Below are 5,418 nucleotides of genomic sequence, written 5' to 3' on the forward strand. Positions count from 1 at the left end.
CCTCACTAGGAACTCCCAAGGTTTGTTTTTTTTGAGAATATTAGTTTTGGAAGATCATATCCCACTCTATTTTTATAGCGAGCACAACAGCATTGGCTTCTCCTTGCTTGACCAGGTATTTAAAACAAGCCAAGACAAAGTATCCCATAGTCAGTGACACATTAAAACTATCTTGGTAATTGCGGGAAAGCTCATCTGTATTTATAAAATAAAACTGATTAGTATCACTCAAAGGTTTTGTGTCTTCTCTTAATGGCTCCTTTGTGTTTGCTTTCTTTACAAGCCCGAGTTGAACCAGCACGTCCTCCCCGGCCCCCCAGATCCTGCAGCTTGCAGTTCATCAAGCCCTTATTGATCCAAAGGCGAATGTTTGAGCGAGGAGAGCTGGCTGCCTCATTGGCTCTGTTTCACACAAGGTGGTACTGCTCTTGTTATTCATACTGCATCCAAAAAGATGGCACGCAGCTGGAAAAACAGCTCCGGCCACCGGTGGGGCTGGGAGACAGCTGGCTTTGGGGAGCTCTGCGGATGGTGGAAGGGCTGTGCTGCCTCACTGGGGAGGCACTGCTGCTCATCCAGCACCTCTTGTGATCCCAGCTGATCAGCAACATGCGTCTGCCTAAAAACGTTGCCTTCCCATTGAGCAGGAGACTGCTGCACGAGCATCGGGGAGGCCGTCCGTGATGCGAGGTTGCTGGTGGGAAGCGGTGCAACGAGGAGAGCTAACAGGACTCCAGGCTTCGTCAGTGCAACAGGTTTTTGTGCTGATTTTCCTTATTTTTAAATCGTTTTCTCCCACCCAATCTGTCTGTCATCAGAGAGCAGAATGCCAAGACGCCAACTGGTACGCTCCTGAAGCTGAAGTGGGAAGATACAGGAGAGAAATTTTACCTCAAGCTGTTTTGCGATGTTGAACAGCTTTATTGAAATGTTCTTGCATTAAAGTGAATAATTGGCCACGTATGGAAAAGGTTTGCATTGAAACCTGCTGCCAGAGGTGCTGCTGGAGGGGGCAGACTTGTTCTAGGCAAACCCTGGGCTCTTCCTACCACACTTTGCCACTTTCCAAATGGACAGAGGTGGGTGGAAAGCACCTCCTGCCCTAGTCCTTCTGTCCCCAGATGAGAAAGGGCTGAAGCTTGCCAATAAAGCACCTTTTGAGAGGTTTCATTGCTGGTTAGTTTGCTATCAGCTTGTTTTGTATGTGGTGTAAAATGATTCCAGTTTTTAAGGGATTAGTTGTCAGATGTCAGCTCTGTTGTAGAAGGGATTTGTTCTGTATGTACTGCATCAACTCACCTGGGTTTAATCTGTTGGACTCTGTTCAGCCTAACTTTGATAGGTCACTTTTTAGAAGTTGTTTTGTTAAAACCTCATTTCCATTTCTGCTCTGGGTATCACTCCTTGACGTGCCTGTAGAACAGCAGTATCAGGTCCAGCCTGGGTTGTCTTTGTTTTAACAGGAAAACAACATCTATTTCTGGCTTACACTGGCTTTATTGAATAGAACCGAACCACTGCCACCAAAAAATCCAGCACAAAATAAATGAAAATTAGTTTCTGGTACTCAGGTATTACAAAGGACCCATTGACACAGCTCTGTTGAGCCAAAACCTGGCTGGAGGAACCCCGTGTGGGCTGGCACTGCTTTCCCCACTCCTGTAAGCAGGCGCTCTCTGCTCCTGTGCAGGGGAAATTCTCTCCCAAAACTGCGAGTGGAGGAGAATGTAAGCTGTGTTTTTGGCTTTGCCTGGACAGCCCAGTGGCTCTCATGGGGAGGGAAGGATGTTTTGTGCCCCAGCTGCAGAGCAGCTCTCCTCAGCCCGATGCTGCGTGCCTGTATTGATTGCCTGCACTACCCGAAACGAGCTCAGCCTGTTTCTTTAGGCAAAGCTAACTGTAGTTTCCTTGGCTGAGGAGAGGTGAGATGGGGAATAAATCTAACACTTGCTCTAATTAATGTTTTTTTGGCCTTTTGGCAGCAGTGCTGGCTTTCCGTCAGGTCCACCTGCCAGCAGTGGGCCATGCTCTGCGTGCGGGGCCAGAGGCTGTGTCAGAGGGGCTGGTGCTGTTAGCTCAGTGCCAGCAAGGCCTTCATCCCGCTGTGCCAGAGGGATAACACTCTCAATATCAGTGAGAGCTGATGACTTAACAGCTTTTCGGTATCTGAAGGGGGGTTGTGAGAAAGGGGAACACTCTTCAGTGGGGTCTGTTGTGATGGGATGAGGGGAAATGGTTTCAAACTAAAGGAGGAGAGATTTAGACAGGGTATAAGGGAAAAGTGTTTATGATCAGGGTGGTGAGGTGCTGGCAGAGGTTGCCCAGAGAGGTGGTGGTGTCCCATCCCTGGAGACACCCAGGGTCACGAGGAAGGGGCTCTGAGCATCTGATGGAGCTGTGTGTGTCCCTGTGCGCTGCAGGGGTGTTGAGCCAGCTGGCTTTAAAGGTCCCTTCCAAATCAAACTGTTCTATGATTCTGACTTTGGAGGATGGCACTTGAAAGGTGAGCTGACATCAACTTGCTCAAGCCACCCTTGTCTCATGTCTAATATTGTATTTTTTGCATCTGTGTTTAAAAAAAAGAAAAGAAAAAGTACATATGTACTTGCAGTTCCATGGTCTCGTCTTAGGTGTTAATATGAAATCATGGGCAACGTGTGGGCAGCTCGTCCTGAGGTGGCATAGCACATGACGGCTGGCAGGAGCAGCTCTGCAAATGTGCAATGGTCTCAGCTGCCTAAAAATCTCATATAGGATGTAATCAGGCAGTCAGTTAATTAAGTTACATCTGCATGAAAAACCATTAAGCTCGAACGTGCGATTGGTGTGGATGGAAAACCTGTCAGGTTGGTGCGTTGAATTTTGCACAAGGTGTTGGCGTCGGACCCAGGGCTGGGCAGCAGGAGAAGGAATCCAGCTGGTGAGAAGAATTCTCTCCTCATCTTCCTCCCTTCCTATGGAAAGTCACAGCATGGTGCAACGCTCAGAGTTTAATCCCAGCTCTGCCTTTCGGCTTGTGTGTCTCCATTGGCTTCTCCATTTGGGAAGGGATATCCCTCCAGTTGGCTTTGTTGTCTGGAGTCCCCAGCAATTTCTATTTCTAGCTGGGACTGAAATGTGCTGCAAGCATGAGGCTTTTCAGAAGAAAATCTTGTTTTCTTGCAGGGTATTTCCTAATGGAGGAATCGTAGAGTCGTTAAGGTTGGAAAAGACCTCCAAGATCATCAAGTCCAACCACCAACCCATCAACCCATCACCACCCACCTTCCCTTTCCTTGGTGAGGCTCAGAAATGTCTCTGCCCCTTCTTTCCAGCTCTCGCTCCTCTGGTCTTGCTTTCAGGAGACTGCTTCCAGGCTCTGGTCCCAAATCAGAGCCCTGGCTGAGTTGGGGTTGTCGTCTGTGGTTTTGTCTGACACAGTGAGCACCGCTTGGAGCGCGGCTGCTGGCTGTGGAAATTATGTTCTCATATTAATCTTCTTCTCCCCGCGAAATTATGGCAATAGTGAAATTCTGCTGCAACCTGATAACTTCCTCCGTGCTGTAATTGGAGACGTGAGTGCCCTGGTGGAAAGAGGAACCTTACGCATGTCTATTTTCTGTGCTTTTTGTGGTGCGTGGGACCGAGAGGGAACAGTTCCTCAAGGGAAGATGGGTGAGTGATGGACACAGTGCAGATGTTCTGATAACATCTCAGTGCTGTGTTATCTCACTGAGTTCTTCCTTGCTTTCACAAGCATTTAAACCTCATCTCTGTCTCACCACTCCACCGTCTTGGTGCCCGGTCTAAAGGGCGATGAGGCCTCTCCCATTTCCCCTGCCAGCACCACTGCTGTGGAGCAGGTGTTTATTGCATACATGCAACACAACTCATTGCAGTCCCCGTGGCTGCTTAGAAACAGGCACACCAGGCAATTTCTCTACCCAGATTGGTGCAAAACCACAAGTTTTCAGCAAGTTTTCAGCTTATTCTGCCAAAACCACAGGCTTGGTGCTGGAGCAAAAGAGATACGGTGGTCACGAAGAGCTGCTAGTAACGTGCATAAGGCAGCTGCTGGATGAGGTGTGACGAGCTTCCCGGGCATGGTTTGGTGGGTGATATTGGTGGTAGGTGGATGGTTGGACAAGGTGACCTTAGAGGTCTTTTCCACCCTTAATTATTCTGTGCTTCAAGATCACCATGTGAAGAGAGAGCAGGAGAGAGTATTGAGCTGCTTTGCTTCACAGGTCTTCCATCCAGAGGGTGCTTAATGTCCATGCAGTGTTGCCCACGTTTCCATTTCCCACTTGCATTTGCCAGAACTTTGTGAGTCTCAGGCTGGGGTGCGTTTTTAGTTCTTGTTTAACACGTTATGCTATGTGGGCCACGTAGTTGCACCTAGATTTTTCAGTGTATTATTTGCAACTTCACTGCAGTATTTAAGAAAAGTGTAGAAATCCTTTCTAGCACAGCAAATCGCAAAGAAAGAAGGGATGAGAGTTTGCAGCACTGACTCAAACAGCCAGAAACTCCTCTTTACAGCCACAGCATCTCAGTGTTTAATTCCCAGTTGACTTCGAGCGCATTCCTCCTTGTGCCTTTTCATCCCCTGTACAACAGTCCAGTTTTAACATCCAACCTTGGGCTTTCATGCTCTTTGCCTGCCAGGTTCAGAACACCTTTCTGAGACCTCAAACACTGATACAAAGCAAGTGCAGCCCCACAGCCTGGTTTCCTAGGGAGGTGGTGGATGCCCTGTCCCTGGAGACATCCACGGTTGGGATGGATGTGGCTCTAAGCACCCGATGGAGCTGTGGGTGTCCCTGTTCATTGCAGGGTTGTTGGACCAGGTGGCCTTTAAGATCCCTTCCGACTCAAATGTGACTCCGTGACCTGCAGCAGCAGTCTCAGCTCTGTGTGCATCCTCAGTAACCTTTCCCTGGGCCAGCAGGAAATGCTCTCATGTTGGAGTGGGTGGAGGGCCCCGCTGGCTCAGCTCTGGGTTGTTTGGAAAGCGATAACTTTGTCAACAGCACGCGGTGTGACAAGGCGAGTTGCTGTTTGGCTGCCTCGTGCTAAACCGGGCTAGGATTTGTCCTGGGTGAGAAGTCCAAGGTGCTGTCAGCTTGCCTGGGAACTGCAGATGGCCTGAGAGGGAGGCTTTAATCCTCCCTGCCTGACATTAGCCAGATATCAGCATTGGAGGACGTGAGTGATTGCCTGGGTTCGCTGCGTGCAGGACTTCCAGCAGCAATGAGGAGCGTTGCAGCCTCATGCTACGTCAGACTGTTGGCCAACAGAGCAGAGTTTGGAATGAGATGGTCTTCAGGGGTCCCTTCCAACCTGGATACTTTATCATTCAACAATTTTTTGTGCTTTATTTTCTTCCTCCCTCCCTTTCTCCCTTTCTCCCTTTCTCCCTTTCTCCCTTTCTCCCTT

The 5,418-nt window shown here is 49.0% G+C and overlaps 1 long non-coding RNA gene across 2 annotated transcripts in view; it reads left to right on the forward strand.

Moving 5' to 3' along the window:
• Positions 1-285: 285 nt before the first annotated feature.
• Positions 286-5,418, forward strand: part of LOC122175097 — a 26,395-nt gene continuing 21,262 nt past the window's right edge. For both annotated transcript variants that reach the window (XR_006177313.1, XR_006177312.1), the window contains exon 1: positions 286-755. This is a non-coding gene — a long non-coding RNA (uncharacterized LOC122175097). The remainder of the gene's footprint in view (positions 756-5,418) is intronic.

This window comes from Lagopus leucura, unplaced genomic scaffold (assembly GCF_019238085.1).
Source record: "Lagopus leucura isolate 7727_CA_CO unplaced genomic scaffold, USGS_WTPT01 Super-Scaffold_702, whole genome shotgun sequence".
NCBI lineage: Eukaryota > Metazoa > Chordata > Aves > Galliformes > Phasianidae > Lagopus > Lagopus leucura.